This window comes from Anarrhichthys ocellatus, unplaced genomic scaffold (assembly GCF_004355925.1).
Source record: "Anarrhichthys ocellatus isolate YVR2014 unplaced genomic scaffold, GSC_Weel_1.0 scaffold920, whole genome shotgun sequence".
NCBI lineage: Eukaryota > Metazoa > Chordata > Actinopteri > Perciformes > Anarhichadidae > Anarrhichthys > Anarrhichthys ocellatus.
In genome coordinates, this window is record NW_022280894.1 from 1 (window position 1) to 11,928 (window position 11,928).

The following is an 11,928-nucleotide window of genomic DNA, read 5'->3' on the forward strand; positions in this document are numbered from 1 at the left end:
TTCATCACTCACATTAAGAAGACTCTACAGGTGAACACATGAACTCACAGATATCACCATGAAACTTCACCACTTCATCACTCACATTAAGAGGAGTATTTATTGTATTACAAGTTTACTGAACTGTTATGTTTAAATATGCAAATGAGGCGTTATGTAATTGTAACTTTTGGTGACTTTAGGAGAAATCTACAGCCGTAAAGAGACAAAATAATAAAATGAATATTTTATTTCCTCTAGTCTGAAAGAAAACATAACCAGTGAGTTTGCCTGTAGTTTCTTGCCTTAAGTAGTAAAAAAGATGAAATAATTTGATGCACCCACTCCGGTCCGGCTGACATGTTTCCCTTCTCTAGAACCGTTGTGGCCTCCTCCAGATGGCTGCAGTCTCACCTTAGTGAACCGTAGTGTGTGTGGAGCTCTCCCGGTCCGATCCCTCTTAGAGCTCTTAGACGCATTAAAGTCTACCAGGGGGCTTACAGCCGGGCACAGACACGGAGGCGTTGGGAGACAGCGGCCGGCTCCCTGTGCGTGTACCGGCCGACAGATGATCCTTCGCTTCGGCCACTGAGCCTTAATTAAATGCACTAATTGACCACTCTGTCTCCCCCCTCTCTCTCCCTCCCGTCCCTCTGTCTCCTTCTCCGTCCACAGTAAGTCAAGGACCTCCCTACAACCCAGATGGCCAGCCGATGGGGGGCTTCGTCATGGACGGCCAGCAGCACATGGGAATCAGACCACCTGGTAAGGCTTTCCCCTCTGCGTGTCTGTGCCTTTCTTTTCCTCACCGCTTCTCACAGTATCTCTAGGTGTGTTACGTTCAGTATCTGCCATGTTTCTCACACACATGAGGACTTAGCGGAAGCTAGCACACACGTACTGTACACACTGCTACCTCCCCCTCCTTAGACACACACAAACCAGAACAGGTGTGGTCAATCACATTACACAACCATCCCCTTCCTGACTCCCACTCCCTTGCGCTCTCTCTCTCTCTCTCTCTCTCTCTCTCTCTCACGCCATCAGGTCTAATCCCAGAGTTTGTCCTTAAGCTCCTCTCCTCCTCTATCCCCTGTTTTCTGGGATTCTCTCAAGTCTCTACCCCTATCTCACCCTCCACTCAAAGTCAGCAGGTTTGGATAAACTGTCAGGCTACATAACCCCCCCCCCTCACTTCACCACACCCCGCCCTGCCACATTTAAGCCTTTTGCTTCTCTGCTATGTTGTCTGAGTTAAAAGGAAACATCTCTGCTATCTAACGTGTTCCTGGTTACACGTTTGCCGTCTCTTTAAATAAACTGTAAATAACTTTAGTTAATAAGTGCGTCTAGACATAATGAATGTATCCTCGTACAACGGTTCCTGTGATATCCTACCAAAAGTAAAGCTTTGTTTGTACGCGAGCTCACCAACAAACACGAGTGTAACCGGCAACAAGCCATAAACTAACCTCCACTCTGACCAGGAGATACTTCATATTCATAGACTACTTTACTGACGTTTATGAAGAAGTCAAGTATTTAATGCATTATAAAGAAACAAAGGTTGAATATTCTGTAAACTATTTGATTTGGCTCCAAAAATAGTTACTCAGACTTCCTGTTTCTAAAACATCTCAAAATGACTCAATGACCTTCTTTGTATCATCTCTAGACATGTAAACAGTGTTGTTATCAGTGAACTGTTTGTGACGGACAGGTGAGCGCTTAGCGCCGGCTTCACTGCGGTCAATAATAACTTTAAAGCTTTACGCCTCATTTTTCGTGCGTTTTCTTACGAAAGCCTACAACACGCGTTTCCACTCACTACACGATTACGGTCTTTTCAAAATAACTAGGTTCAGTTAAGGCAACAAAGATACTTGTTTGGGTTAAAATAAGATGAACATTTACTTCTCGTTCCACACGGTTCTCCTGAATGAAGGGTCGCTGTTTGTTGGACACTTGTGATTTTTTTTTATCCGTCCTCGTTCAAGATCACGTGAATAAATCACGACAACATTTTGTGCGATATCTACGCACTACGGCTCATTATGTGTGACGCAGTCTGACTTGTTACTCCTCTCTACGGTGTGTTTCTCAGGAGCAATGGGTGGAATGGGCATGAACATGGGCATGGAAGGTCAGTGGCACTACATGTAGCCGCGCCCCTGTCCCACCAATCGCAACACAACGGGGATGTAAGTACTCACACCGACACACACACACACACACACACTTACAGATCTTTTGTCTGAACGTATTCACATTTACTGCAGATCAGGAGGTGACCTGCTTTAATTAAAGTCTTCAGAAAAATGGGATTTTCCTCAAAACGATGAAGAATAAGTGATGTGAGTTTTATTTAGCGTACGTCCTGGCTTTGCAAATGGCTGCTCTCCAAACTACTGAATTTGTACTTTTTTTCTGGGTTTAATTAATTCATTTATTTGTTGGTGCTACAAACACGCTCTTGTTCTTCCGCGGCTGATGTTTCTGTGCAACTCTTTCTCTAACCGTCCCACCCGGCGGTCTGCTGATAAGAGCTTTTGATCACAGCCTTGTAGCTCCATGTCATGTAGCGTGCGAGTGAAGCTACCAAACACCCGTCAAATCAGGGAGGAGAGCAGAGAAGAAGAAAGACACAAAGAGAGGGAGGAGATGAAGGAGGGGGGGGACAGACAGTTTGAACACTGTGTGTATTCGTATTTATACACAATATACAAATGAGCAGTTATTGATAATATTCAAAGAAATATGAAAATCAAGCTTTTGTGTAACGGTGCAAATATTTCTATAGGAGGAGAAAGAAGGCGTGTGGGGCAAAGGGGGAGAAAGGGGGGAGAAAGAGGGGGGAGAAAGAGGGGTGATGAGAAGGAGGGGATGGGTCGGGACAAGGGGGGGGGGGCAGGTAGGATGTTGCCATGGCAACAGACTGATTGGTAAAAAAAAACAAATGTAAGCAGTCGTCGCTGGAGCAAGGAGAGAGGGAGAAGTGAGCGCCCCTTAAGTGTCATAAATCTGCCGGGTTGCTGTTGATGCATGAGCCACATTAATACACACACTAACCAGCTAGAAGCCCCCCCCCCCCCCCTCTCTCTCTCTCTCTGTCATTTTTAATGCTCGCTCTGTTTCACTCCTTCTTTGTCTTTTTTTTCTCCCCTATCTCTTTTACACAAACACCTTTTTTCTTTTGCTCTTTAATTCTCTGTCCCTCTCTCTCTTCCTCTAACCTCCTCTCCCCCCCCCCCCCCGCCTCCCTCTCTTTCTCTCACCCCCTCCCCCCCCTCCTCCCTCTCTCTCTCTCTCTCTCTCGCCCCAGGGCCAAATAGACTCCCACATAATTCTGGATGTATACAGGCTCGCTGTTGTCACAGTGCACAGTGTGTATGAAGTGGCTACGGGTCCAATTGTTGGGCATTGTTTGGTATGTGTGTGTGTCTGTGTTTTTATACCATGTGTGTGTGCATGTATACCTGTGTGGGTGCGTCTATACCATATACAGACATGCACATGTGTAGCTGTGTGTGTGTGTGTGTGTGTGTGTGTGTGTGTGTGTGTGTGTGTGTGCGCGCGTGCATGTGTGTGTATGGTAATAGGATTACTCCTGGCACAGGGAGGGGACGCAAACTAGTGCAAAATGGAGGAGGTAGCCAGCAGGGTATGGAGCTTAGCTGGGCCTAATTGACTAGATCCAAATTAAATATGCCATCACCAGAGGTGTGACCGATGGATTTGACTTATTCAGTTTACAAAAATAGAGACCATTAACCCTCCACAGTATGTGCGTGCGTGCGCTCGTGCCACGGTGAAAATATGCCGCCCTTGTTTCTGTCGCAAATGTCCACGACCAAAAAAAAATCTCACATCGAATGGCTTCTTTCAGGTCTGAAATGTAGAGAGACGTGGTAATAAGAAAAGGGCTGTGTGTGTGTGTGTGTGTGTCTGTGTGTGTGTGCGTGCGTGCGTGCGTGCGTGTGTGTGTGTCTGTGTGTGTCTGTGTGTGTGTGTCTGTGTTTATGTGTGTAAACATGAGGGCTGGTTTTCTCCGTGTCCAAGCTGCCTCTCTCCAGCAGCTGCTAGCCTTCCCAGCAGACCTCGCTTTAAACAGCCTCAATTTGCCTGCTGAATCTCGTAATTGGGCCACCAGAGGAATCCTCTGTGAGACGGGCGAAGCACAGAGGACGAGGAGACAGCGGAGGGAAGAAGAGAGAGAGAGAGAGAGGGAGAGGGAGAGAGAGAGAGAGGGAGAGAGAGAGAGAGAGGGAGGGAGGGGACGGAAATAGGGACGGGATGAAGAGATGGTGAGAGAAGCGTAAACGACAAGAGGGAGGGGTAGAGGGAGTAAAAGGAGGGAGGAAGGAAGGAAAAGGGAGTGAGGGAGATAGAAGCTGGGAGAGAGATTGATTCCTCACGACTAGTCATTTCCTTACAGCCTCACCAGCTAGCCGTCGCTAGCTGCTAGCTAGCCTCCGCCAGATATTGCTACTTTCCTTTCTAGGTCAATTAAATGTAAGTGATGTGTTATATTCTTTCATGACCAATTAAATTAATAGGTTATTACGGTCGGGGGAGGGGGGGCGGTTATCTTATTTGATTATGGGAGCACAGGTTCATTATATTTTATAAGCAATTTTCATTAGCAGAGTTGAGTTTTTTGTTACCGCGGGGCTAAATTGAGCGGTTATCGTGCCGGCGGAGCGCCGAGGCCCTCGATGCAGGAGGTGTGTCTAGCAGTCACACTGGAACATTAGTTAAAACTAAAGCCAATTAGTCATGCTTAGTGAGGAGCGTTATGAGCGCTTTCCACCCAGCGATGATCACAGAGCTTATATCCCCCTTTGAGAAACAATACACCTGTCAGCGCAGACGAAGCCCGGCAAGTGAAGCAGAAGCAGAGCCGAGGCTTTGATAGCGACGAGGGTGACTCTCGGGTGACCCTTACCCTCTTTCTTCCTCGCCCCTGCTTTCCCCTCTTCCACGAAGATTAGCCGGAGGAGGGGGGGAACTGTAATTTTCTGTTTCAGGACAATAGTTATCGCAGTGTGGAAGAATTAATTATGGCGGCGGAGCAGTATGGAATTTGTTTTTTTCCTGGCCCTCCCCGCTCTCAGCTTTTTTTTTTTTTTTTACCCAAAATGTCGGGCAGAACGCTTGAGTGAGCGCTGCCTGTAAACCCTCTTTTGCTGCCAGTCTCGGCTGGAGACCCTTTGTCCCAGGATTCATTGCTCCAATCATTAAGCACAAATTTGCTAACCTTCTGCCGAGAGGTCAAGCTCCCCCCCCCCCCGCCCTCGACTTCTCTTTCTGGTGGATGAACTTTTACTATTAATGAACATTGGAGAAAAAAGAACGTGTCCCGGTGGGGATTGTGTGCCCTCGTATTGTCCGTGTGAATGTGTGTCCCTGTTGATTCGGCCCCTCTGGAATCCCCCTCGGAGCCTTCAGGAAGAAAGCTCAATGTATCGATCGGCTTATTAAGTGAAAAACCTGATTAGCAACGTGTGCTCCTTCAAGCACGCATATGGTTTACTAGAGACATGGATTCACTTCACTCATCGATGCAACACGTTCTTTATTCTTTTGTTTGAAGTCTAATTACTTCTGCTCCTTTTAGGATTTCTTTTTGTTTCTGTCTCACTGTTTCTGCAGAAAACATCGTCAGAAACTTGCAAAAAGCAGATATTCAAATTGTGTGTAAATGTAGTGGTTGACTGCTTTAAGCGTAGCGTAGCTTAGCGTAGCGTTGCTAATGACTCGGCTTGTCACCACATGTTACGTCCCACAATAGAAAGGTCACAAGTTTGATGCCGTTAAGGTCCAGGGAGATGTGTAACCCCTACAACCTCTCTCATTGATAGGAAGCTAATTGAAGCTAGCACAGCTCACGTGATAGCCCCCCCCCCCTTCTCAAGTCGCACCTATTCTTCTCCGTAAGCCAGGTGAAGACTGATGGATGAGGGGAATAACAAACGAGGACGCTTGCTGTCGTCCTCCCCGCTGCACCTCATTGTCCTTTTCCCCGCCCGCCTTTGTGTCGTCTATAGTGGCCCTCTTTAGTGTGTGTGTGTGTGTGTGTGTGTCTGTGTGTGTGTAGTGAACGCGTGGACGGGGCCCCTGGCGCTCTCAGGTGATGGGCAGGCCGCGAGTCTCACCTCTCCTCTTCGGTTGGCTTCCTCAGCGGTGGACTTTACACCAGCGGAGAGAGACGGCAGCTATTGTTGGCGGTAAAGAGAGGAATGTAGGGAGAGAAACGAGGACGATGGATTTCTTTACTTCATTTTTCATCGTACGAGGAGGATTGATGGCATGCGGCGGGCTGCGGCGGTTGATGTGTGACACGACGGTTTAGATTCTGTGATTCAAGGTTTCTTCTTCTGCGTCGAGCTCTTTAAACATCGAGGGGGTGACGAATAACCGGCACAAAAATGAGAAATACTCGCCTGCGAATATTTCCCTTTCTAAACTATTCATATAACTGTTGTATAGTCTAAACGATATGTTATTGAGTTTCCTTTCAGTGAAATGATTTGAGTTCCCTCTGGCAAATAGTTACAGTCTGTATGTCTGGGGCTTTTATTGTGAAAGGTAAAAACCTGGTCTGCGCTGTTCTTGTCGAGATTGAAAGGAGAAATAAAGTTTTCCATCTTGGTATCCCAAGCCTCCATGTTGTTATCGACTATAGTGAACGTTTTGAACACAACATGAGGCTCTATTAACGGTACCAAAGCTCAGAAAAACCTAAAAATGTAATAAATGGCCTTTTTTCCGCAGTTTAATATCTGTGTGAAAGTTCTCATGACAAAAACAAGAGTTCTGAAGAACATACTGACGTGCAGATTAATTAGTAGAGAGAAAAATAAACCCTTCAAAAACAACATTGACTTGTAAGTCGCTTTAATACTAAACCTGAAATAGTTTCATCTTCACAGTCAAATTGTGACTGTTAACAGTCAGAAGATAAACCAAAGGCTAATTTTAAATGTCCTTGTAGTCCATTGAACAGATTATGCAGGAACTGTTAAGCACAGGGCCTCGGTATCACTTCAAGTCGATCGTGTGTGTTTGGTCTCTAAGTCCTCTCCTACTGTTAAAGCAGCATTACTGAGGGTGTAGGATTAACTCACTAAACCCTCCAGTGCTCTCTCTCTCTCATACATCCACACAGTCTTAGTGAAGGGCAGCTTTGGGTCTGCGTTCTGACCCAGATTAGCACGTTTGTCGGGTTTTGCAGCAGTTGCCACATACTTTACTGCTCCTCCCCGGGTCGGATCAGCAGGTCCCACCATCTGTGTGCTGTCGGGCTGAAAGTGTAACACGAGAGTGTGCTTTCAGAAGTCCGGTGTGATCTATTGTCGTATTTAATGAATGTTTAATGACGTTCCACTCATTCAACAGTTTGGTTTTGCGGTTAAATGCTTTCTGCCCCGGTGGTGGAGGCGACATGCCGACTCGCTCAGAGCATCATAACGTTTGAATGACTTAAGAGTTTTTCATTTGTTTTGCATTCAATGTGTTTGTATTAATACTCTGAACAAATGACATGTCAATGCTGCCAGGCAGACATGTTTACAAGTCAGTCTTTGAGCTAGAGTCCAAGTCAGGTCTTAAGGGTTTGAGCTAGCGTCCAAGTCTCAGGTATTTAATCTAGAGTCCAGGTCCTGTCGAAAGTCTTTGATCCAAAGTCCAAGTCAAGGCTCTGATCTAGAGTCCAAGTCAAGTCTCAAGTCCCTGTGTGTGCCACTTAAGTGTGACTTTGATATGAGTCGTCTCTCTGAGAACTCTCTCATTAACCTGATCACCGGTCTTCTGTTTCCTCAGAGCTGCAGGATCAAACCGGTGGATGGCGTGTCTCACCGAGGCCTCCGGAGCACGGGAACAGGACTCCTTGACTTCCTGACGACGACCAACAGCAACCCCTCAGTCCATCTCCCAAGACCCAACAACAATTTTATTCGGCTGACATGTACAACATGGAAACTTGAATCCAGCGGCGAAACTACGTCCAACCCAGATGACCCCCCCCTCCCCCAAAGACCCCTGCTTCTTCTCTGGTGGGCTCCAGACTTCTTCGCCCCCCGTTCTTTTGCCCAATAGGCTCACGTGGATTCCTCCATTAACAAGTGATTGTGATTGCGATTGTGAGCGTTGATGACACACCGTGTCCTACGCCTGTACTTTTAAGGGGTATGCAGCACCTGGTGAAATATTCCTGACTCTTCGGGCAAACGAAAGAGACTTCCTGTGAAGAGCGCTCCACTCTTTGGGACGATGGAATTGGACCAAGGAGAAGCCAATGTCTGTATCCGACAGGACACTAACAAAGCAAAAGAGGTGCCCTTTAAAAAAACACAACATATAGTGGATTGAAACATGGAAGGAGGGAAAGCAAGAGAAAGAAATTAAAAGTATAACTATATCAACCCCTAGTTTGGGAAGTGAGTGGAGAAAGAAAATATACTGTATACTGTTGTAAAATTACGCTGGACTCTCACAAGAACTGGGAATTTAAGTATTGTAAATGCTATTGTATTGTTCCGCATATTATGTTGTTTCTAATAGATTTTTTTTTAAAAAGGATGTGAACTTTTTTCCCTTTTTTTTCTGGTTTCTTTCCACACTATGTGTGTGCCGTCTGTCCATCGAATTTGACCTCCTGCCCCCCCCCCTCCATAAAAAATCACAATGCATTTTTAAAGAAGACAAAAAAAAGTGAATAAACGGACAATTGGATGAGTTTGTCATTTCTCGCCGGCCTTTATTCGGATGGTAAGAGAGTAATTCAGATGTGCTGGTTGTTACATACAGTTCACATTCTCCTGTGTCTGAGCTTTGTAACTCAACATTTGGTGATTTTTCTTATATTTCATATCTGTTGATTTTACGTTTTTATTGGTATAGAAACATTCTCTGACCATTTGGGGTGATGAACTCCTCCTACAGCTCCAAACACGATGACTTCAAGCTAAACACAGTTTACCCAGAAGCTAACATTTTGGATGTACACGTTTTAGTTTTTTTTAATCCAATTGCCATCGCTCCGGTTTATCGGTTTTTATACTCTGTTCTCACGAAGACAAGACACATAATGTTGATGTGAACGTGGCTGACGTCATGACAGGCTAACAAAAAACATGATACAGAGCTGTCGGCTAACGCTCACAAACGAGCTAAAAACAGGTCACTGCGGATGGGAAACTACAAGTGTGTCCACACAAACATGTTGTTTCCTGTTTCTCTCCATGTGTGTCTGTGATTGAGGGCCTCTGAGCTGTCTGTTCCAGTGTCCTATTGATGTGTTTTATGTCACAAGGCCGTGCACTCGCATGGCCAATGGGTTCTCTCCCCCCTCGGTGTGTTTGATGTGGCCCGATAACAGGGAGAGACAGAGGCTACGGGAAAACACCATTTATACCACAGTCCATCCATATTGATTCAACCAGATGATGTAACGCTGATCAGCAGACAGGAGAGAATGTAAAAGTCACTGCGTGTGTGCGTGTGTGTGTGTGCGCGTGCGTGTGGGTTATAAATGCATCCATTATCCATTGCTTCAAACATGTATTACGTACATCTCTAAGATTCCTTTGAAGACAAGTCATGTTTCTTATGCTTTTACTTTGAAGGGTATATATGTACATCTGTGTTGTAAATAAATAATTTTTTGTTCAAATAACAGAACTCATAACTAGACTCACGTTATCTTCCCTGACGAAGCACATATGAACTATAAGAACATGTCACTCTACAAAGTGAACTCCTGTTGGCACAAACATGTTTTCATGTCGACACACGCGCACAGAGAGAAAAGCAGAGATCCATTTATACTTAAAGAAACATGCACTTAAGTCAACCTTGCTCCCGTTGCTGCGGATAATGTGCAGCCAATTGCACAACATTATTATTTTTTTCTCACACGGAGAAAGGAGGCGAGGAGGCGAATTATCCTTCATTTAGCATTAAAATTCATTTAGGTAAAATTGCTGCGAACATGTAAATGGGGAGATTAGTTCTCCCTCACGCCTTGTTGCCCGCAGTCTAAAGGGCTCCGCTTGAAGCCCGGCGCTCTGCCGCCGATGTTGTCTCCGGGATACGCTGCGCTTTCAGCGGGCTGAGCCGACCGAGCCGAGCGACTTTTATCTAATTGATACATTTTGGAGAGCAGCCCTGAATCCCAAAGTCAGTGTTTTGTTTTTTTCCAAACCAGCGAACAAGAGAGAGTCTGTTTTATCCATAACAATATGCGCGTGTAAATCAATACTCCCCCATTCTCCCTCTCTATCTCTCCTCCGTGCAGCTATTGTGTTTTTACTGCCTTTGCTGAAGTGAATGCTATTTACACTGAAGAAGAAGAAGGAAAAAAAAGACACGCTCTTAAAAAACCCGGGCGACGTTTTAATTGCTTCGCCTCTCCGCCGTGGTGGAAAATCCGAGGCTGTGAAATGTGAATTCCTGAGCCTGTGGCCGCTGGGAGCTGTGGAGACGGAGCAGAAAGCCCATGCTTGACTGCCCTCTTTAGGGAGGCCTGGTAACTGTCCGGGGCAGAGACGTTTTGGAGATGGCGCACGGTGCCACCTCTCCTTTTACGCACGGACGTAAAACACACACAAACACATACACAAAAACAACCCGTGTGGAAGTTTGATAAAAGTGGAAAAGCTAAAACGAGATGCAAACGGAGAAGAGCTAAAACTAAAGAATGCACTCTCACCATGACTTCAAAAGAAAAGTAGTTTTACGTCTTCTTTGGTCTCATATTCGATGTGAAAACAAGATATTTCTTTAAATTATTTCCGTAAAAATGTGCCCGTGAGATGAAATATTTTTTGTTCGTACTGCATTTAATTTATTTAATTTCTAAACAAGTGCTAATTATTAACACAAGTCAGAAGTCACTTCTGTCCTTTATAATAAAAAACACATTTGATTCGATTCAATTCTTGAAATAAGTTGATTTGTTTTATTCCAGTGGCATTTTTAACTATTTTGTAAGATAAATATATTTATTTTATTATTTATTATACACTCGTATTCATTTAAAAAAGGCAGATTTTAATGGTGCAATTTGTCTTCTATTTTCTTCAGATGTAAACACTTTTACATGACTGTGATTTTGCATGTTTGTTTGTTGTTGTCAGAGCTGACCTACATTTCTGCTGACGTGCATAAAAAGTTGACTTTTGACTGTTTGTGTCTTCTGCAGTTTAAAGCCGTTTTCGTGCACACATGAAGTTTGACTTGTGCTAATTTTGAAAAGCTGAGAGTCAAACGGAACGTGGGAGTTTATGATGATGATGGTCGGCCTGTCAACCTCTCTCTGTCTTACACACACACGCACACACACACACACACACACACTGACCGCGGAGTGAACTGTCAGAGTAATGAACGGAGCAGAAATGTGCGCCAGAGCAGCGGAGGTGCCCGGACAGGCCTGTCCTCCTCCCGAAGCGGAGCAGATATTTGATGCGCCTTTACGCTTAAAACGGGGAACGTGGACGCGTAACGGTGCGCCGCGTGCTCTCTGTTCCACTGCAAGCCGTGACAACATAGAGCTCCACGGCAATAATGCGTGTATCTTATTAATTCAGATCACCGGTTGCTGAACGCCGGACCTGTTTATCAAACTGTTGATTTCATCTTTATTTCCTGCTACATTTACAACAGCATTTTACAAACGAATATATTTTATTTCCTTTTTCTTTACAGTTTCTCTGGTATTTTATTTCTAAAAAAACAATTCGATATGTTTTTCATTACAGAAGCAACACCAGAGGTTTAATGCAGAGTATATATATATATATATATATATATATATATATATATATATATATATAATCAAATTAAAATGCCATGTCCAGCCTTGATTTCCTACTGAAACAGAGTGAGCACAAATCGAAGGGTTATATATATTTTTTACTTTCTTTTATTCTCCTCCAGAGAGAGACA

The 11,928-nt window shown here is 44.7% G+C and overlaps 1 long non-coding RNA gene across 1 annotated transcript; it reads left to right on the forward strand.

The window, feature by feature from the left end:
- Positions 1-86: 86 nt before the first annotated feature.
- LOC116377123 (uncharacterized) lies at positions 87-10,359 on the forward strand. Its single transcript, XR_004212175.1, has 3 exons — positions 87-744; positions 2,084-2,180; positions 7,801-10,359. It is a non-coding gene; the product is annotated as an uncharacterized LOC116377123 (long non-coding RNA).
- The last annotated feature ends 1,569 nt before the right edge of the window (positions 10,360-11,928 follow it).